Genomic DNA, 23,251 nt, shown 5'->3' with positions numbered 1-23,251 from the left:
ATGTACTGGATACAGATCTAGAAATGGTGGCTATGCTTGCCCAGGCCGCCGAGGTGATCGGGATCAAGTGGAAACCTCCACTGCTTCCCGGGCCCTCGAGGCTGGATGATTGGTATTTAAGGGTGGCTCGTGCTGGTTCTCAGGGCCCCACCCTGGTACCTTTCTTAGTAGAGCTTACTGGGATGTGGAAGGCACCTTTCACTGCCAGAAACTGCCCCAGTGGCTCCTCCTCCTTCACCACCCTTGACAGTGGCACAGCCAGGGGGTATACAGTGATCGCCCCCCCCGCAGTGGAGCGGTCAGTTGGGATGCAGCTGTGTCCCAATGCCATTTCCGCTTAGTGCGGTGATCCTGTGCTCCCCTCCCGGGCCTGCAGGTACTCGTCGGCTCTGAACGGCAGTGCCTTGTGTGGCCTGTGGACAAGCTGCGTCTGCAGTACACGCTTTGGCGTTGTTTGTTGCAGGCCAAGGCACTGAAGGATCTGCACAGGGGTGGTCATGACCCGGAAGTTCTGAAAGAACTCTGTCGTGGATGGACCTACTCGCACCACGAGCTTGACGCTAAGGTCTGGCGCGGTCTCTGGGTTGTGTGATGGCCACTATGGTGGTCCAGAAATGCCATCTCTGGCTGTGTCTGGTCGACATGCGCGAGGTAGACAAGACACATTCCTTGAATGCCCCCATGTCCCAGACCAGCCTCTTCGGCGACGCAGTGGAGAACTTTGCCCAGCAGTTCTCCGCTGCCCAGAAGCAGACTGAGGTGACTGCCCTGCTGCCAGCTCCACGGTGCTGCCTAGATGGGGCTGCTGCGTTGGCTGCTCGCGTTGGCTGCACGGGAACGGGGTCAGCAGCAGGGGCACCCTCGCGACGAGCTGGCTGAGGCAGGCCGTCGGCGGCTGGGTGGAGGCAGCAGCTGCACATCCGAGGCAGGTTGTATCTTATTTTTTTCCTAGTCACCTCAGTCTGCTTCTGGGCAGCGGAGAACTGCTGGGCAAAGTTCTCCACTGCGTCGCCGAAGAGGCTGGTCTGGGACATGGGGGCATTCAAGGAATGTGTCTTGTCTACCTCGCGATGTCGACCAGACACAGCCAGAGATGGCATTTCTGAACCACCATAGTGGCCATCACACAACCCAGAGACGCGTTGTGACCTTCACCTGCCGTGTGGTGCGGCAGGTCCATCACGATACAGAGTTCTTTCAGAACTTCCGGGTCATGACCACCCCTGTGCAGATCCTTCAGTGCCTTGGCCTGCAACAAACAACGCCAAAGCGTGTACTGCAGACGCAGCTTGTCCACAGGCCACACAAGGCACTGCCGTTCAGAGCCGACGAGTACCTGCAGGCCCGGGAGGGGAGCACAGGATCACCGCACTAAGCGGAAATGGCATTGGGACACAGCTGCATCCCAACTGACCGCTCCACTGTGGGGGGGGCGATCACTGTATACCCCCTGGCTGTGCCACTGTCAAGGGTGGTGAAGGAGGAGGAGCCACTGGGGCAGTTTCTGGCAGTGAAAGGTGCCTTCCACATCCCAGTAAGCTCTACTAAGAAAGGTACCAGGGTGGGGCCCTGAGAACCAGCACGAGCCACCCTTAAATACCAATCATCCAGCCTCGAGGGCCCGGGAAGCAGTGGAGGTTTCCACTTGATCCCGATCACCTCGGCGGCCTGGGCAAGCATAGCCACCATTTCTAGATCTGTATCCAGTACATTCAACGCCTGGTAGACGAGAGCAAACCGATCTTCACTTCCAGAAATGTCTGGCTCACCTTCGGATGCAGTGATTGACTTCTCATCAGGGGAGCCCAAGAGGGTACAGCTGATACTCCCACGCGAGGTCCAGACTGCCCTCTTTGCAACTCCACTGGTTGCAGAGTTTAAGCTTTGTGTCACAACCCAAATGGAGCCACCTGTCTGCAGCCAGGATGAGAAACTAAGTCGAGCAAAACACAAGCTCCGCTCTCTTTTTCAAGGTGACAGAGCCTGCCCATCACTCCGAGATGACTATCTCCCGCTAGCGAGGAAAATGATTCATCCACAACCGCCACCTCAGCGCATAAGCCCAGGCACACAGGCAACGTTGTGACCATCACCTAACACCAGGTAACAACGCATCCAGAAACACACGGGTGTACGCTGTCTGAAGCAAGACCCACGCTATCTTCCAAGACGCGCGAGTTTGCCAGAGCGTACCACATCGTTTTTAAAAAGACGCGGTGCTCTTTTTAGTGCTGAGGCAACAGGATAGCCGCCGCACACAAACAGGGGTAGTGCAGCCTGATTGTGGCAATCCACTGACGCAGGAAAACGACTCCGCTGAAACGCCGTGACTCCCAACACTCGTGATCGTCTTTTGAGCAGAAACAGCCGCGCTCGGCCCGGCTCGGCAGCTGAATATGCGCTGCACCCGCTGCTTATTTATACCTGCGCTGTGATCAGCGGCAGCTGGATGCGATTAGCGCATGCCAATCTTCAATTGGCTCGCGTAGATACACTCAAAGTAGATTGGTCTCTCGGCGAGATCCTAATTCATCAGTCATCCGCTGTGACTCGAGGATCGACTGAAAGGGAACACTTGTGTTCACACTTACGATCACCAGACACTGAAACTGCTCAGAAATCATGCAGTGACAAGTGTTGCACACAGACTCTGTGAGCACAGCTTGCTGTGCAGACCAGGCCCTCAGTCCTCGATTTCTCCTGATAGCGGAAGAGGACGCTGCAAGCGGTGTTTGAGGAAACGGAAACGCTGTAAATGGGCGGGTCTGCGCTAAGCTAATTGCTAACCCTGGTTGGCTGGCACTCCTCCATCTTTCTGTATAACATCTGTTCACTGCATAAGAAACTAGACTACATTTGGCTTCAGCAAGCTACACAGCTCATGGCGTAGAGCCTACAATCTATCTCTGAACATTGACAAGACCAAGGAGATGCTTGTTGACTTCAAGAGAGCACAGAGCGGACCATTCTCCGCTGTCCATCGATGGATCCAAGATGGAGACCATTGAGACACCAAATTCCTTGGTGTTCATCTGATAGCTTCACCTGGTCACTTAACACCAGCTCCATCACCAAGAAAGCCCAGCAGTGCCTATACTTCCTGAGGAGGCTGAGGAAAGCTCATCTCCTCTACCCATTCTGACTACGTTTTATACCAATGAGAGCGTCCTGTGCAGTTGCATTGCTGCCTGGTTTGAGAACTGCACCATATAAGATTATTGCTGTCTCTCTGGCCTGGGCATCAGGTACCCACGACCTCAAAACCTTATTAAGCTGGCGAAAATGATTGCAAAAATGGAGGGTGCCTTTTAGGTTTTGGGACCATCACGATAGGGCTGGACAAAGGGCTACGAGACGGTTCGATCACCCCCAACTTGAGCATCTGTTGGTTTTTCTCCTCAATAGCTTGCCGACGAGCCTCAGGGACCCAATAAGGCCGCTGCCGGACAATGACTCCCAGCCTGTCCAGGCTCCTGCCAAACCTGGAGGAAAGCGCAGGTGCAAGAGGCCTCAGATCCGGGGATGGAGGGAGCTGCTCTGCAGGGCAGAGAATCTTGCCGCTACCTAAAACCTCGACAAGGGCAGTTTCCTCTGTCTCTGGGTCCTAGGGAGAGCGAGAAGTTGAGCGGGCCAGTTCCGCACCACACTCGCGTTCTCTTCTTGGGCTAATATGCAGCAGTGGGAAGACTGGGAGGACGAACCAACGGCCTACCCGCCTTTACTTCTGCGGGATGCAGGTAAGAGTTGCACACACTCAGACCCGCTCGACCGGCCACGAGACGCCCGCGAGCCGGTCCTCCACTCCCCTCGCGCTGCCCCATCGCCTGCACGTCAGTGGTTCTGCTCGAGCCGCTAGTTCGGTCTCTGGATGCCTGGTTGAATCTTCCCAGGCTATCCCGTGGCTCCTGGCGAACCCTTCGACTCGCCTATATGATTCAGTCCACCCGGCGCCCCCAAGTTCAGTGGGATCCGCTATATGTCAGTGAACAATGCGGGTGCCCTGTCTTGCGTGCGGAGATTGCTGTCCTTCTAGTGAAGGCACGATAAAGCCGTTCCTCCAGCCGATATGAGGTCGGGGCTCACAGCCCATACTTCATAGTGCCCAAGAAAGGCGGTGGGTTACGACCGATGTTGGATCTGCGAGTCCTGAACCAAGCACTCCCGTTCAGGATGTTGACACAGAAACGCCTATTCAGGGCGTCCGTCCCCAGGATTGGTTGCAGCGATCGACCTGAAGGACACGTACTTTCATGTGTTGGCTGGGGGGCCACGTACAACGGGCATGCAGTGTCAGGGGTTTGGACAGGCCCTCAACTGCAATGGCACATCAACTGCCTAAAGTTGCTGGCAGTACATCTCGCCCTAGGCAGTCTCAAGAACTGCCTTCGAGGCCAGCATGTACTAGTCTGCACGGACAACATACTGACCGCTATGCACATCAACCATCAAGGTGGTCTACGCTCCCGTCGTATGTCGCAACTAGCCCACCACCTCCTCCTCCTATGGAGTCGGAAGTTCTGAGGTCGCTTCACGCCATTCACATTCCAGGAGTGTGCAACCAGGCAGCCGACAAGCTGTCGCGAGCTGCACTACCCGGAGAATGGAGACTCCATTCCGGGCGGTTCAGCTGATTGGGAACATTTCTGAGCCGCTCAGGTAGACCTGTTTGCCTCTCCAGAGACTTCCCATTGCCCACTGGCACACAAGGGAGCAAGGGTTGGAGCGAAGGCTGTCTCCCTCCACCCTTAAAGTCTACGTGGCTGCAATCGCTGCAAATCATGACCCCATAGATGGGAGGTCTGTGGGTAAGCATGGCCTGATTATCAGGTTCCTGAGGGAAACCAGGAGGTTGAATCCTCCACGGCTCCCAACAGTACCTTCTTGGGACCTGTCTGTAGTGCTGACAGCACTGCAGTAGGCTCCGTTTGAACCTTTGCCAGCAGTTGGGCTAAAGTTCTTTTTATCTATGAAGACGTTGCTCTTCATTGGCCTCCATCAAGAGGGTAGGGACCTGCAGGCTTTTTCGGTCGACGATCTCGTGCTTACAGTTGGGCTCTCTGTGGATTCCCAGGTAACACTGAGGCCACGGCCCGGCCACGTGCCCAAGGTTCCCACTACCCCTTCAGAGATCAGGTGGTGAACCTTTGCCGCTGCCCTGGAGGAGGCAGACCCAGCCCTGACGTTGCTTGTCCTGTCCGAGCACTAAGATGCTACGCTGACCGGACACAAAGCTTCAGGACCTCAGTCCAGCTCGCTTGTCACAGAGGCCGCAGAAGGGAGTGCCGCCTCAAGCAGAGGATGGCTCACTGGATAGTGGACGCCATTACCCTGGCCTACCAAGCACAGGGTATGCCCTGCCTCCCCTCAGGTTGCAGGCACACTCAGCAAGTGTTGCATCGTCCTGGGCGGTGGCTGACAGATTGTACAGCTGTGGCTGGGCTGCACCCCAACACGATCGCTAGATTCTATAGCCTCACGTGTGGAACCGGTATTCTCCTGTGTTCTCACCTCAAACGGGTAGAAGCACTGAGAGACCCGGTTTCGGGTCGGCTTGTCAACCGCTCCAGAGCGTCCATACAGTAGACCCTGTCGAGCTCCTCCATTCCCCTCGGCAGCCAGATGTTGCGGAGCATCTGGCGCGAGGCCCTCTCAATGAATCCGTGAGAACCGGTGAGGGCTGGGAGCCATGTAAAGTACCCCAAGAGGACTTTATGTGTGTATTTCCACGGCATAGCCTTAGAGCCCTGTGTTTCCCCGGCAGACCTTCTGCCCATCTAAGAGGGTTCAATCACCTCTAATTTTCCATATGCAAACTGAAATACTGTCCATATGTGTATTCATTCCGAGACCTCCTACGGGAAGGTTGGACTTCCGCACGTCCCTGTTCACTAGAACGTGGGACGTTTCCCAGTGTTCCAGTCTTACGAATGGGTAGTGTTTACAAAAGTAGCTTGCTTCTTGTGGTCGAGCCCCGGCCTACGCAGGGGGCGTTTTGGTAGGGATCCCAATTCGTTGGTCATCCGACGTGACTCGGAGTGACCGACTGAAAGGGAACGTCTCGGTTACGTATGTAACCCTCGTTCCCTGAAGAAGGGAACGGAGACGCCACGCCCGCCGCCACGGTGCTGCACCTCTGCTGCTGAAGGGGCCGGTCACTAGCTCGCTCCTCAGCGAAAACCTGAATATGCGCTGCACCCGCTGCTTATATATACCCGTGCTGTGATCAGCGGCAGCTGGATGCGATTAGCGCATGCCAATCTTCAATTGGCTTGTTTAGATACACTCGAAGTAGATTGGTCTCTCGAAGAGAGATCCCAATTCGTCGGTCATCTGACATGACGTCTCCGTTCCCTTCTTCAGGGAACGAGGGTTACATATGTAAACGAGACATTATTAGTGTCCATACCGTATGAGAAGAACAGTTTGTCCAATTTTCTCACGCAGTGGTGTCAAATGGCTCAGCAACCAGCATTAAACAGAAGACAACAAACAAAATTTTTGTTGCATTTGCATCTATTGACTTACACTCCATTCTTCGTGAAATACAGCGAAACCAGCCTGAGGTATCAAGACATTCTTGCTGCCCATTACATTCCAAACCACAGGAGAGGGAAAATTCTTCAGCAGGATGGTGCTCCTTCTCATACTTCAGCCTCCGCATTAAAGTTCCTGAAAGCAAAGAAGGTCAAGGTGCTCCAAAATCTTCTACTAAAGCACAAGATAAACAATATAGCTACAGGCAGGCAGAAAATAACCACACATACAAACACCGACCGGACAAACTGAACTGAAACAAACTGGACACAAAGCAAATTACCCAATTAACAAGACACCGCTGAACACAATGAGAGAATCAACAGAAATTAGTACACATAGAGCACAAGGAGAAGAAAACATAAAACAGAGAGTCCAACTATGTGACACTTAGCAAAGTATGACCTTTCTGTCTTAATTAAATATATAAAAATCAAGGCAGTGATAAGATTTTATTTTGGTAAAATAAGCATAATCTAGAGGCCTTTGACTTTCATATAAGCCACATCTGATTCTAAATGACAAACTAGAATTCAAGTTATTATTTGTTGTTCCTACAACTTGGATAGGTGACAAGATTTTTGAGCTTCAAGCCAATCCTGTTCTTAACACTGTTGTAAGTCAAAATGAAACACAAAACATTCTGCAAAAAGGTAATATTTGATTACACAATTACTGAACTATTATTATAACAGGATTTAATATATTCATTCAGTCATGTAGCTAATAGAAAGAAGATTGAAGCCCGTTTAACTGGCGGGGGCCCATCACCACCTCCCCTCACCCCATCTGAGGAGCTGGCTCTGTCCCTTAATAAAGGGCGACCAGTGGTTGCTGGCATTCCAGGGGACAGTTCATCACACACAGCATGCACCACAAGTGATGGTGAAAAATGGTGCAATGTGAGTTTACCTCTATGATTTGTTTTAATTTTTGTCCTAATAAATGACTATCTCTGTCACTTAAAGGCTTTTTGAACAAGATAAATGTTTTATGTAGGCTTATTTTATTTAACTGCATATGATGTATAGGCTACTGTGATTTTAGACTGACATGTTGCTCTTTTCATGTATTATTTTATGTAATATTATATTTGATAATATTGAGAATTTGATGGGTTGTGTGTTCTTATAGACACTGATGGTCGGATTGTATTATTGACTCTCCAGAAAGAACACAGTCTGTCACAGTTGTAAGTGATTTGTTGTCAGGTACCTTTAGTTGCTTTTAGGTTTTGTTTTTTTTGCCAGATAATGTATACTTGAATATTTTTCCTGTAGGATGAAGATGACGATGAAGAGACCACATCTGCTGTGACAGAAGTGGACAATGCTGGTAGATCCACTGAGGTATGATGCGTGTACCATTATAATGTATTGCCCCTTTTGCATTAGAGTAACAAACTGTCATTGTCCTTTCACAGTACATACCTAGGGGTTTGCCCACAGATGAGGGTCCTTCAACCTCAGCACACAATCTAAGCAGGGTAACAGTTTGTATCCAGGTGTCCATATTTTAATTATATTGTCTGACCAAACAATCTCATTAATTTTTTTCCACCTTCCTAGTTGCCAGCAAAGGAGCTGTATAAGGTCCATCTTCAAAAACAAATAAGGAAAAGTGACATGGAGATGGACCTTATACAGCTTGAAATGGAAGAGAAAAGGCTCTCGTTAAAAAAGCAGCACTTGAAATTGAATTACTGGAGCATCGCCTTAAGGTGAGAACTTGTCTGAATATTCTGTCAGAACAATCTGTTGCATGATAAAAGTGTTGGGTGCATGTATATATGTATATATCTGTGTGTATGTATAAAGCAGCATAAAAAAAAAAAACATTTATTGAATTTTACTTGTATTTTTTTTCAGGAAATAAAGAAATTAAGTGCCTGGCAGACCAGTGCAAAAACTAATAAAAGTAATTTTGACAGATCCTGTCTCTCAAAAGTCTTCCATCTCTGTTGGCCTGTAGAGTCTGTAGGTGTTCCTCTGGGCCATCTTCCTCAATACAAGGAGGGTGGCTCTCTCCTCTTATAGTGGTAATATTGTGAAGCACAACACAAGCCACTATAATGTCACATGCCCTCTCTGGACTAACCCGGAGCCCACGCAGACACTGAAACCGAGATTTGAGGATCCCTATAGTCATCTCCACCTTGGCCCGTGTTCGGCTGTGAGAGCCAGGTTAAAGCGTGTCTGTGGTCCAGGCTCAGGTTCAGGGTAGGTGTCATTAAATAGGGCAGACAAGGGTATCCTCTGTCCCCCAACAAGTAACCGTTGTACTGTCCTGTAATGATTGAAGTGTACAACACAAATATAGTAAAAAGGAAAAAAAAAATTGTATAAAGTAAAACATACCCTGCTGAAATGCCTGGCATAATGATGACTCATGTGAAAAATTCTGGCATCATGCACAGATCCTGGCCATTTTGCCTCGACATTATTATATATAATTATTTGGATTGCCTCATATATTACCTATGTAGTGGAAAAAGTAATGACTTTAATGATTTTAAGAAGGGAAAAAAGTTAAGTTGTTACCTGCACATTGATACTATGAACAGATTTCCTATTAACATAGTCTCCCTCATTTATTGATGGAGCTTTAATAGGAAGTGAGTGCCATCAATGAATCCAATTACATTTGGAAACTCTGAAACAGAAAGTTATGGAAGTATGAAGTGTGTGTGCATAATGAATACATGTATAGATATCAATAATATGATTAAATATGCGTCATAGACTTTACTACAAAGGACAAACCTGCCACTCTGTGGACTTCGTCTTTAATAACAAGCAGAGGTTTATGGCCAGGGAACTGTACAAACGTGGGTAAGAACTGTTTAAGTGCCAGACATACTGTACGAACGGCTCGACACACAGTGGCCTTTCCCACATGCTCCGAATCGCCCACACTGTACAAAAAATGGCCAGACGCAAAAAACCTAAGTGCTATGCACAAAATGTTTTCTGTGCTAAGCGCAGAACCTCAGTTTGTCACATTTGCGATATGCGGTTTTAAAAGACGTGTTAAATAAACAAAGGAATCTTTTGAAAAACGATAATGCTCTTTCAAATATTCATTGGGGTATGCAAACACGTCAATATGTGGTCTTATAACCCTCTCCCGACAAAAAAAACCTTGTATAAGTTGTGCTTCTACGTCCACAGGATCCTCCTCAAAAGGGCACACCATACTCACCAACCTTCTGAAACGAAGTTACTCTGAAACATAACCTGCTCCCGAGCAGAGTCAGTTGCAGAGTCAGTTGTTATGGTTACATACATACCCAGAAAGTTACCTCGGTTTTTGGAACTGAAAGTTGAGGTTATCCACGAACTTACCCTTAAACATACCCAGGTATGTCACATAACCTGCTTTCTAAAATACCCCCCCGGTCTCTTAAAAAGAAGCTAAAAAAAGTTTCCAACAATACCAAATCTGTTGAGGACTAATCAATGGTCTTTTCCAATTGTCAATAATGCTCAAGACTGAAGGGTTCCAGATGCCAAAATAAGACTTTATTGAACACAGCAAAACCCGTTAGTCCCATAATCTGAGCTCTTCTTTGTTTGGGCAGCCATATTTGTACACTGATTTTGACCAAATATTTACAACTTGGCCTATGATTGGCCTTAACCTATTAGTTTTGCCACAATGTTTTCTTACTGCCATTGGTTTACCTCATTCTTTTCCAGATTACTTTTATTCTTATACTCTCTGGATGCAGGTGTCCTTATGGGCCGTTTATCATACGTGTTTGTGCCATCCTTGAGATAATCTTGGAAGTCATCCAAATTTCACTACTTCATTCCAGTTCATAGGTATTGTCTAAAACTCCTAAAACTCACAGGTTATTTTAAGATATCCTGCATTGAAATAATCATTAAACAATTGGCATATTGATTAGTACATTGATTATAATTATTACCATAGACATCATTTTCAACAAAATTTCACAGCACCAGCTGCCAGCTCTCACCATATTGCTGCATAAAGCACAATATAATAATATAACACACACATTTTGGAAGACACAGTTACTCAACTACAACACAGAAATCACTCTAACATGAGTCAGACACAACCAACAGCAAAAACAGGTTTGCCTACATAAATTAAATTGATAAACTTACTTGAACTCCTCAGTGGTTGCAAACCAACTTCTACTGGAGCATGAACTGTTTAATTTAGACTTGCATCTTTAAGATAGATAGTTTAAAATATGTTTATGTCCAATTATATGAGCCATTTAACATGTTTTGAACGTTAATGAATATATAGGAACAACTTTTAATTTTATTTGACTTCGGTTTACTTTCATGTTAAAAAAGAATTTTCAAAAAAATGTAAATCATCTATTCTTGCTTAGTGATAAGTGACTAAATCCATAAAACCTAAGGTTGTTAGTATTGAACATTAACTATATATGTCCGCTTCATATTTTTAGAAGACAAGCCCATTTTTTGTGGGAGGGTCAATAAAAGTGAAAGTAGGCTTTGTGAATATAAATGAGAGAAAGCACAAACTGTACTGTTCATTTTTCAAGAAGGTAAACACAGCGACTCTCTTATAACACAATGGCACAATTTCTTTACGTTGCTATAGATTTAGGAAAATCATTCAGCGGATATGCCTTCAGCTTTAAGACTGATAAACGTCTAGAACAAATTAGATTCCTACCTGGGGTATGAAGCAAGGTCTAAAAACCTTCAAAACCCCACACCTGCATTTTGTTTTGATGAAGAACAGAACTTCAAGAAGTTTGGTTATGATGCCATGCAAACATACACCATGTTGATGAAAAAAGAAACAGCAAAGAAACACTATCTATTTGAACACTTCAAAATGGAGCTGTATAATAAAGTAAGTTCTTTTACATTTGCAATTATACTTTTTTTGTTATGCATTTTATCATACCATATTATTTATCTGTGAAAGATTAATTTGATGCACTTTCATTGAATAACATTAATGTAATAAACACTTTTGTTGTAAAGGAAATCCACAGAGATTTGATGATCACAGAATCAAATGGGAAAACAATGAAGGCTATAAAGGTTTTCTCTGAGAGTCTGCGATACCTGAAGGATCATGCACTGGACAAAATTGAACAAAACACTGAAGGACGAAAAAAGTTCACTGCATCTGATGTGACGTGGGTGTTAACAGTTCCTGCTATCTGGCATGCGGCAGCTAAACAATTCATGAGAGAAGCAGCTGTTGAGGTGAGTTAAAATAAAAATGTGAATATTAGATACTTATTAAAACTCATCATGTACAAATAAAAGTGTAAGGGGCCCCCTTTTCCTGCAGAACGGAATCTAGACGCCCTGGTCCCTCTAGTTGTGATTAAATTTGGATCATTAATTAACTATAATACTTTCTAGTTTCGACTTTATCATTCGTTAGCTAGAGTCTAGGTCGCTTAGAGACCTTGTTTGGTCAGAACAGACTCACAACACATCTGGGCTAGTCCAGGTCTTAGTCAGAGGCTACCCCTGTAGATCGCTTACCTTAATGCAGCCATCTCCTCGATAGACTCAAAAAGAGTAGTTTTTTATGCGTTCCCTAAGTAATAGCATGCTAAGCCAGTTTGATGGCCAGAAGTCAAGATCTCAAAACGTCCCCTGCTCCATCCATCAATCGTTGATCTGACTCACCCTAGCACACCAACAATGAGGAAAACCTCAGAAGTCACTAACCTACTAGAAAAGTTATTTCAGACAATATTATAAGTTAACCAAGATTAATGTTTATTTTGCCAGGCGAGAATAGGTTTCAAATTGGTATAATTCATAGACATTTGCGTCCAACTGATCAGCAGTACAAAAATAACACAAAACAAAATAAAACAAACTTTTAGGTCATTATACCTGGTCTTTAAAAAGTACATAGTGTAGTGTATGAGGACACACACCACACTACGGGCCGATCTGGCTACAGAATCTCCTTGTTGTGTTTTGTCACTTTCCTTATATACTCAGACCAGACAAAGAGATACCAAATGTAGTTGTATAAACCTTTGGTGTTTAGGTTCCGTGCTCCAGTGTCACACCTGGCTGGAACACGTTCAGAGACCCAAAAGGAGGACACACCTCCTTCCTCAACAGAACACAGTTCTACCAACTTCTTAATCTTCTCCATAATATAAATGATTACTGTGAAGTTGAGACCAATTTACCAATCACACTGAGATCTTTTCAAATGAGACCAAACATGAGAGTGAATAACAATAGGTTCATAAGACACATGACATATAATGCCTTATTCCTAATGAACATGAAGGTGTCATAAAAGCAGCAGGGAGGGGTGTATTGTTTACTCTCTTTTGAAGTCCTTGTTCTTTTGATATCCCTTCTCAGATTAGTCTTATTGCATTTACGGGTTTTTGATTCTCCTTACAAAAGTACATTTACTTGTTCTTCTGTAAGACAGAATAAATTAAATGAAAATATTAATCATGCAGGCAGGTCTTGTGACGGATTCTACACCTGAAAGACTCATCATTGCTCTGGAATCAGAGGCTGCGTCTGTGTTCTGTAAGCAGCTGCCAAGTGATGGTTTCATAGAAGGAGAGAATTGTGAAGAAAAATTGGAGCAGAAACCAGGAAGCCAGTACATGGTTGTAGATTGTGGAGGTACACCGCTAAAATTCCTTTAAAATCCTATACTACACATTTACATACAGATTACTTTTTTCTTTACAGTTTACAGTGTACCTTTTTTGTAAGAATTGTGTACCTCTGAAATTTATACTTGTGAGTATAAGTTAACTATAAGAAATGACATCCCTGTCATTGTATTCTTCTACTTTATAATGTACAGTGCTTTGATGCAACCTGTGTTGTTAAAAGCGCTATATAAATAAAAAATATTGATTGATTGAAAAAATGAAAACTAAAAATTCATTATAGGTTCATTATAGGAACATCTATAGAGCGTTCCCCAGTGTTCCAGTCTTACGAATGGGTAGTATTGACAAGAGTAGCTGGCTTCTTGTGGTCAAGCCCTACACCGATAGACTGAGGGGGCTTGTGGCATCCATGGGATTTTGTTAGGGATCCCAATTCGACGTGATTTTGACTGTACCTCCGCTGAAGGGACCGTGTCACTAGCTCGGCTCCTCAGTGAAAACCTGAATATGCGCTGCATCCGCTGCTTATTTATACTCACATTGTAATCAGCGGCAGCTGGATGCGATTAGTGCATGCCAATTTTCAATTACACTCAAAGTAGATTGGTCTCTCGCAGCGAGATCCCAATTCGTCAGTCATCTCTCCGTTGTCTCCATGTCTCCGTTCCCTTCTTCCGGGAACGAGGGTTACATATATAACCGAGATGTTATTTCATATAGCACCTTTAAAAGTTGCATTCTCAAAGCACTGTACGTGAAAGCTTTCATAAAGTACAACACAACAATATAGAACAGTAAACTATAAATTCAACAGGAATCACTAACAATACATAAAAAATTAATAGCATTCCTAAAACAGAATATTTTGAGACAAGTAGCATTCTGAGGTCTGCTGGGAGACATTTAATGTCTCACAGTGTCAGGGTGTTTGTTGAATACTTTATAACATACAAAATCACAAAATACCAAAGTAGTGTTAGTGTTAGCACTATGAATGAATGTTTGGCACAAAGGTATATTACTGTTTAAGTGTTTAGTGTTCGGATCAGTATGTTCAACCATGTGTCCTTGACCTTTGTTGTGTTGGGGCAGGAGGAGCTAATGACAGACACAGTGAGTGTGTCGTCAGGCCTCGGAGAGGTCGTTTTATTAATAAAATACAAAATAAAGTGTCCAAGGGAAAGTGTCCAAAATAAATGGGGGAACTGGTATCCTCATTGTGACCCTTATCTGGATCACAATGGGGATCCAGGTAAGGGTCACAGGGGGGAAGGGTCCAGGTAAGGGGCGGAGTCTGGCGGCCACACGCACTCCCCTCTCTGGTCCAGGGCGCGAGGGGCGACGCCTTCTTCCAGCGGCTTCTCTTGGCTTCCTCCAAACGGCAGTCAAAGGGGATGAACAGCCCGGCATCATGGCCCGTCAGTTGTACACGTGTGCAGTCATCACCAGGACTATAGGTACAACGGCTCGCAAGTCCCTTCATGCACCCTTCCGGGACCCATGAGAACACCAGCGTGCCTGCACGAGGAAGAGACCGGTCTCTCGAGGAGAGGCAAGCTCGGTATTTAATGGCGGCGGTGACAAGTCTCGATACACCTCAGGTGTGCCTCATCACACGCCGCCAGACCTGACCAATACCACGCCCCTTCTGTCAGACACGCCCATTCCCGTCGGGAGCCTGGTGAAGGGTGGCGAATAAAGGACAGGGTGATGATGACACTCAAGGGGACGAATCAACTGACTTGTTACAGTGTATAATTAATAATCAAAAATCCACATGATTCTACTGTTCTCACACATTCATATTGATGGCCCGTTATGGGAGGTCCTTTGTCTCACTCCCTCGCATACATCTTTCTAACCCAAATCATATCTTACAAAAGTTAAATCAATATATTGTTTTCTGTGAATGAGTGAACAGTAATTTTGTAGCAAAAAATATAGTCTATCACATCCAGTTCTCAAATCTGTTTTATGGCTTCATTTCAGTGACTTAAAAATCTTTGCTGAAACATTGTTTTCTCAAAAACACAAACATGTACGTTTATGCTGCTCACATATTATTGAAGACAAGTTTTGTGCTGAATACAGTGTAGTTAAGCTGTAGCCATTAATATGTTCAAGATTTTAAAATAAAAAACAAATGTCAGGGCCCCAAAATCCTCAGACCCCAGCGGGTGAATCCAGCATTCACATACTGACTGGGAGACACGTTCTGTGAGCCTGCTTTGAGTGTGTGTGTACTGTGACGAGGTGAAGAATCACACAACAAGGAGAGCTCAAGAAAATGTATTAATAACAAAAGTGATGATACGTGAAAAAGTGGCCAAATGAAAGGTTCTGGTGCTGAGGTGTTCTCTCTTCCTGTTCCCGGTCTGCTGCAGTGGGTCTGTGCCGTGGGAGTGAGTCTGATCGGTTACACTGCTATCTGAGAAAGAAACCATGAGACAAGTGTTATACTCAGTTGGCTTAAAGACATTTCTCAGACACCGGCGTCCTCGTGTTGCTTATAAAGCCAGTCCTTGATGATTTGCAGCTGTCACCAATCAGCCGGTGAGGGTGGGGCTGGGTCCTTCTTGTTGGTCCAATGTCAATTCAAGAAAAAATTGCATCTGTTGCAATTTCGAGTTCTCTAAAAATCTACTTCAAACCTTACATGTAACTATATAGAAAATATGAGTACACAAGTAGATACCAGAGACATCATTTATTTATATTAGTTTTTTTGTATCTTGCAGGTGGTATTATTGACATAACGGTCCACGAGGTGCTGGATGACGGCAAACTGAAGGAGCTGCACGCTGCATCAGGAAATGACATGGGTGGACAGTCAGTAGACAAGAATATTATGTCTTTTCTAAAAGATATTTTCTCAGAGGAAATATTTGAGAAATTTGAGAATGAACACCCAAGTGAAGCACGTAAGCTGAAGTATGACATTGCACTTATAAAATCTTGTGAGGATGTTGTGATGATTCCATGTCCTAGCAGCTTACAAACACTCGCTAAAGATAAACAGAGCATGGAAAGTTATTTTGAGGATGTTCAGGGAGTAAAGTGGGATGATGGTGGAATAGTCATTGAACAAGAAAAGCTAAAAAGCTTCTTTGATACCAGCTTCAGTGCTATAGAAAGCACAATTAATCAGATCCTTAAAAACACAGAGCTGAAGATTGAGTACATGTTGTTAGTGGGAGGCTATGCCCAATGTCCTTTTCTGAGGAAGTTCATGAAGAAGCGATTCGGCAGCATATGCAAAGTACTTTGCCCTGTTGAACTTCAGGCAGTGATTTTAAAGGGAGCGATCCTGTACGGAAAAACACCTTCCGTGGTTAAATCTCGTATTAGTGCTCTCACATATGGGTTCTGTATATGTGAAATATTTGATGAAACCAAACACAGGGGCAAAAGCATATATAGAAACACAGAAGGAAAAGTGTTCTGTGATGTCTGCTTTGACCAGCTTGTCAGCAGAGGAGAGTCAGTTGGATGTGAAGAAGTCCGTACTTTCATAAGAAGCCCAGCAGATCCACTACAAACAGAGGTAAAATTTACATTTTACAGCTCTGGAAGACAAAAAGTAAAGTTTGTGGATGAATGGGGAGTAGAAGAGACTGGTTCTTTATCAGTTAACATACCTATCGCTGACAAAGACGCAAAACGACAGGTCAGGTTGGAGATAAAATTTGGCTCCACTGAAATGCAGGCAACTGCTACTGATTTAGAATCAGGTGAAACAAGAACAACCAAACTGGACTTCATGAGTGAACAAATCCACACCCAAAATAAAATATGTGCCTGAATACAGTAAAAGCAAAATAAAATAAATAATAAAAAAAGAAAATATGAATCATATTTAACCATATAAATGTTAAAATTGTTACAACACATTGCAAGTAAAATGTCCCAAAAAAATACTAATAACAAAGTAAATCCATTAGAAAATTTCTACCTTTCTGTTGGCAGATTAAGATGTCTTAGTCTGAGACCACAGGGATGGCCAGCAATGACGATTCTTTACAAAGATAAATTAATGAATTATATTAACTTGATTATTCAATAAATTAACATACTATTGCAAATATTGTATATTGTGTCTGTTTTTTTCCGCAAGAATAACAGTGACGAAACATGCTATGTTTGTTCCTACAAAAACAATGGTGACTTGATAAAAACATAACGGTTCAGTGTGTTATATTATACTGCATTTCTATCAATAGGCCTTCCTAAATATAACAGACTGCACATTTGATCAGTTTGAAATGATCTGTAATTAATTTTGCTTGTATGTAAATGCTGTTGCATAAATATATTTTTTATAAACATTTTAGTTAACATGTCCTTTTATTTCACACATTTAATCCTACGATTATTCAGGTAGATTAAGGATTGTCCAATTTTGTCTAAACCATAAAATGATGTAATTGCATATCTGTGATGCATGACAGATTACTCTATTCTCCACATTGCTGTCTGTGCCTGGCCTTCCTCCTCGTCATCATAGTCTTTGTCTGCCTCACCTCCACTTAATTCTGCATCATGCTCTTTTCACCCATATGTACGTTCTCAATAACTTTTGTGGTTATTATAAACCATCAAACATCTGACTTTCACTACTGTTGCTTATTCACCCTAAAAAAGCAAGTTTTACAAGAAAAAGCATTTTCATATCAAAACTCATATTAATCTCAATACCAATTTGTGACGAATTAGCTAAAACAAGAATCATTTAATAGGGAATTTGAACAGAGTCACTGTTTCATGGCAGATCACGGAGTCAGTCAGAAATTCACTGAATGAGCCATGCAACATAAACTCTTTTGCTGGATATTAAAATACAAAATATAGTGAAAATGCTATTAATTAGCACAGTAACAAGATCGCCAGTTTATGATATTAATTTGTAAGCACCAAACATCTCAGATTATTATCTTACGTATGTAACCCTCATTGCCTGAAGAAGAGAATGGAGACGCCACGTCAGCTGACTGGACGAATCTGTTTCTTCTTCTTCTGAGAGCGAGGGATACACGCAATAACCAAGGCGCTTCCTGTTTGGTCGGTCACGCCAAATCATGTCGGATGACCAACAAATTGGGATCCCTACCAAAAACGCCATAGACACCACCTCTTCCAGTGTCGTATGGGAGCTTCCTAAGGCCCCTCAATCTAATTGTCGTAGGCCAGGACTCTACCACAAGAAGCCAGCTACTACACTTTAGTACTACCCATTCAGTAAAACTGGGAACATTGGGGAGCGCCCCACATTCTAGTGAACAGGACTGCGGGAAGCGTTGGTAAATTGGTCTCCAGTTCACAGTAATCACTTATATTATGAGAAGATTAAGAACTGGGGTGAGGACCTCCTTTGGGTCTCTGAAGTGTTCCACCACCTCTTCCAGTGTCGTATGGAGCCTCCAAGGCCCCTCAATCTAATTGTCGTAGGCCAGGACTCTACCACAAGAAGCCAGCTACTACCTTTAGTACTACCCATTCAGTATGGAACAGTGGGGAGCGCCCCATTTTCTAGTGAACAGGGATGGAAGTCCAATTTCCCATAGGAAGTCTCGAACGTATTGAACCCTCTTTTAGTGCAAATGGAAAATTGAGCATTGAACCTCTTAGGGTTGGCAGAAGATCTGCTGGGGAAACACAGCGCTCTAAGGCAATACCGTGAAAATACACACATGTAAGGAGCTGAATCAAAAACCTGCAAATGCAATAAGACTAATCTGAGAAGGGATATCCAAAGAAAAAGGACTTCAAAAGGAGAGTAAACAACACACACACCCTGTTGCTTTTATGACACCTCCACACCTCTGCTCTTCCTGCTTCCCCTCCTTCTGCCCAAAAGAGTTGGTTTAAAGTTCATTAGGAATAAGGCATTATATGTCATGTGTTTTATGAACCTATTGTTCTTCACTCTCATGTTTGGTCTCATTTGAAAGGTCTCAGTGCGATTGGTAAATTGGTCTCCATTTCACAGTAATCACTTATATTATGGAGAAGATTAAGAACTTGGCAGAACTGTGTTCTGTTGAGAAGGAGGTGTGTCCTCCTTTTGGGTCTCTGAAAGTGTTCCAGCTAGGTGTGTGACCCTGAGCACGGGAACCTAAACACCAAGTTTTTACAATTACATTTGGGATTTCTTTGTCTGGTCTGAGTATATAAGGAAAGTGACAAAGCACAAGGCGCGATTCTGTAACTGGCTTAGCATGCTATTACTTAGGAACGCATAAAAAATACTCTTTTGAGTCTATTGAGGAGATGGCTGCATTAAGGTAAGCGATCTATGGAGTAGCCTCTGACTAAGACCTGGACTAGCCCAGATGTGTCGTGAGTCTCTTCTGGCCAAACAAGGTCTCTAGCGATCCAGACTCCTAACGAGCGATAAGTCAAAACTAGGAAATATTATAGTTAATTAATGATCCAAATTTAATCACAACTAGAGTGATCAGCAGTTACATTTAAATAAATATAACTAAAATCACGAAAGATTGAGTCAGATAAAATTATGTATAAGGTCAGTGCTATAATTTTTGAAGAGATGCAAAGGAAAGACCGAACACGCATTGACCTTCGACCAGGGCCTCTGGATTCCATTCTGCAGGAAAAGGGGACCCTACAAAGTTCAAAGTCATTACTACTACTCTTGGGAATGTTAGCACTTGTTAATTTAGTCACTTTATTGAATAAATACCGGGGTTGTGTTTTTCTTTTCTTTTAAAAAAGAGATAAAAATACTCCCAGATCTAGTAGTTTTAATGCTTTTTCTTTGTATGACACGATACTCTCCTCCGTCAGGCAATACACTGAAATACTTCTATTTTTTGTTTTTCTCAACCTGCGTCTCCATTTTCCAGGCTGCTCCTCTTTAGGGTGCGTGTGTTCTCATTATACCATTATATATAGAGATTGTTTTCTTTGATCTTTCTTAAGTGTAAAGCAGAAACTGTATCTAAAGTGCTAGAAAAAAGAGAGTGCATAGTTTCTGTTATATCATCAAGTTTTGCGTCATATTGGACGATGCTAAGGTCTTTTGTGGTGGAGTGATGGTTCTTTGGACATTATTAGATAGCAGAGTATGTTTCGACAATGAGTAGGTCCAGACACGTGTTGTCTAACCCAACAGAGTTCAGAATGTCTAAGAAAGCTAATCCCAATGCGTTTTTTTCATTATCAGTGTCAGGTACACAGGCAGGAGATCAATGGGCCTGCAGCAAACAATCGGAGAAATGGTAAAACTGGAGCAAGGTCAAACAAGGGAAGACAATGATAGAGGAATAAACCAGCGGGGGCAAGGATAAGACTTACGCAAAGAGCAAGAGCTGGTTGCAACTTATATAGCAGTCTAATGAGGTACACCTGGGCAGGTAATCAGGGCTGAAAGAGAGGCATGATGGGAAATGTAGTTCTGAGGACTAATACTCTGGGGAAGGTTCCTCCAGTGGCATGTCGGAGAGAGCCACAGAGGCGCGGTTCATGACACAGATTAGTTTATTTCATGGCAGGTTTTTGGTTTCTCGCCTCACATCAGCACACCATCTGGTGGTGGGATTCTACAGGTCTGCTAGTCACCATTGCCATTGTGGGGTGGAGGATTCCTCACCCCGGGCATCCAGCCTCTGAGTCCCGAGTCTCCACTCGGCCAGACCCATCAGCTCCCCATGAATCCTAACTACCTCCTCCGCTCTCTCCACAATGGGTCAATCAGTCCACCAGCTCAGCCAGGCCCCATCGCCCTCTGGCTCCACTTGTTCTGTCGTGGACCCTCCGTCACCTCGGGATTCCACTCTCTAACTTTGCCTCATCATTATTCCATCCTTCCAGCTCTGTCAGGCTTCTCCATCCATCAGTCTCCTCCTCGCTCTTCTGTTGCTCAGGCACCACTGCGTCCTTCAGGATCCCTAAATCCTCCACTTCTCGCATTGTTCTGGCTCTTTGGCTCTTCATCTCTGTAAAGGGCTCCGCCACCACCTGCTCTGCCACCATTAGTCGGGCCACATGGAGTCAACGGCCATTCCTCCTCCATGGCTCCTCCTCTGCTGGCTCCATCTGAGTCAACGCCATGGCTGCTCTCTGATCCTATGGATTTCCTCCTGCTCCTTATTTCTCCTATCACTTCTGGCTCCTCCCTTCATCTGTTCCTCCCTGACTCTGTGTTGGCTTGTTGACTTCTGCTTGCTGACCTCCTGGGGGTTTGTCCTCCACCAGAACCTCCTCCTCCCAAGTTCTCGCTCATTTTTTCCTTGTTGTTTCATTTTAGGTGCAAGGAGACACTCTTTCCGGAGGGGGCAGTATGTCACATGCTTGACTGTTTGTTGTTGTTTTTTCATGTTCTATGTGCTCTGTGTGCCCTACTGCCTCTAGGTGCATGTTAAGTCCTTTGTCCTTATAAGTTCCTGTTTGTTTCGTGTCAGGTTGTCCGATCTGCCTCATGTATATGTGTGGTTCCAGTCTACCTGTACTCTGCCTGCATGTCTGTAATACATTATTATTTACTTTTTGTGGAATACTAAAGACTGTTAAGAATAATATTCTCATTGGGTACTTAATAAACTACCACACTGTGACAAAGAGGTAGGTTTTAGAAACAAACTGCATTAAAATAACTGGTTAAAACTTAATTTTGGGAGGAATGTGGTATATTGTATAATATAATTGTTATTTTTATAAAGAAAATAAATTTTTCCTCCAACAATAGTAAAATGACACAAAATGATAAAAGATTCTTTAGATACTGACGGCATACAGGAGATGCTGTGAGAGGAAATGAAACTTATTTTCTTTAGAAACTGACAGCATACCAGAGATACTGTGAGAGGAATGAAACTTATTTTCTTTAGAACTGACAGCATACCAGAGATGCTGTGAGAGAAAATGAAACTTATTTTCTATAGAAACTGACAGCATACCAGAGATGCTGTGAGAGGAATGAAACTTATTTTCTTTAGAAAACTGACAGCATACTGAGATGCTGTGAGAGGAATGAAACTTATTTTCTTTAGAAACTGATGAGCATACCAGAGATGCTGTGAGAGGATGAAACTTATTTTCTTAGAAACTGACAGCATAAATGAGATGGTGTGAGAGTATGAAGATAGGTCAATTATTTGGGACCTACAGAAGTTTAAACATGCCTGACATTTGTGCTTTTTTTCAGTTGTTTATAGTCATATTAATGGTTAAAGTCTAATAACTCTTCATGGATTGTACACATTTTTTTTTGTGTGATTCTTCACTTATGTCACAATATACTGTATATACATTGCTGAAAAGAGGCCATAAAACACATAGAACCTTTTGAAAACTGGCAGCACTGGATTGAGAGTCATGGATAATTACACTGAAGAATTTATCAAATTTAGTTAAGAAAGTAGGGCACACACAGAGCACATTGGCATAGAAAAACAACAATAAACAGTCCTTGTACGTGACTTATCCACAACTTCCTATAAAGGGTGTGTCTCACACTTAAAATGAAACAATCTTGGGGACGGGAACTTGGGAGAGATTCTGGTGAAGGATGGACCTCCAGGAGGGGCCGGTAACAAAGTCAACAACAAAAAGTCTAACTTCCATTGCTATGCGGATGATACTATATATCTCAACAAGACCAGATGAAATTTCTAAATGCTCTAAGATAATAGAGTATGTCTCAAAATTGTAAAGATTTGATGACCAAATAATTTTCCCCATTAAAAAGACAAAGATATATTTATTGGACCAAAGTAAGTCAGTACAGAATCTCTTGATTACACTTGTACTAAACGGATAAACAAGGTTCACAGTCAAAAATGAGAACAGTTTCTTATTCTTTCCATGAATCATGCAAGAAGGAGAACACTAAGAAGATCTCAGAACACAAACCACAAACTACAGAGGCAGCTGACAGAGTGATACTGAGACAAATGGGACATGGAGAGAAACACAGAGAGTGAGGTAGAGAGTCCACTTTATGCATACAAGCCCAGATACTGACTTATATAGAAGTAGATAGCGCTTTCATGAAGTATTGGGCAGTGGCTGAGCCTGCTGATCTATTACAATATCTGACAACACAGCTATTGAACAAATAGT

At 43.7% G+C, this 23,251-nt stretch overlaps 1 protein-coding gene, 1 long non-coding RNA gene and 1 pseudogene across 13 annotated transcripts in view; 2 read left to right on the top strand and 1 right to left on the bottom strand.

The window, feature by feature from the left end:
* Positions 1-23,251, bottom strand: part of LOC122331563 (putative mediator of RNA polymerase II transcription subunit 26) — a 274,294-nt gene that overhangs the window by 67,660 nt on the left and 183,383 nt on the right. The gene's annotated exons all lie outside the window — the stretch shown is intronic.
* LOC122331612 lies at positions 7,422-8,442 on the top strand. Of its 3 annotated transcripts, none has more exons than XR_006248236.1 (5): positions 7,422-7,436; positions 7,669-7,726; positions 7,815-7,883; positions 7,958-8,020; positions 8,403-8,442. It is a non-coding gene; the product is annotated as an uncharacterized LOC122331612 (long non-coding RNA). The 3 variants fall into 3 exon arrangements; XR_006248237.1 differs by lacking the exon at positions 8,403-8,442 and adding an exon at positions 8,103-8,155; XR_006248235.1 differs by lacking the exon at positions 8,403-8,442 and having other exon boundaries at positions 7,958-8,039.
* Positions 11,092-17,424, top strand: LOC122331533 (annotated as a pseudogene).

This window comes from Puntigrus tetrazona, unplaced genomic scaffold, assembly GCF_018831695.1.
Source record: "Puntigrus tetrazona isolate hp1 unplaced genomic scaffold, ASM1883169v1 S000000001, whole genome shotgun sequence".
NCBI classification, from domain to species: domain Eukaryota; kingdom Metazoa; phylum Chordata; class Actinopteri; order Cypriniformes; family Cyprinidae; genus Puntigrus; species Puntigrus tetrazona.
The sequence above is the reverse complement of the archived record's forward strand: the minus strand, read 5'-3'. Positions and strand labels throughout refer to the sequence as shown.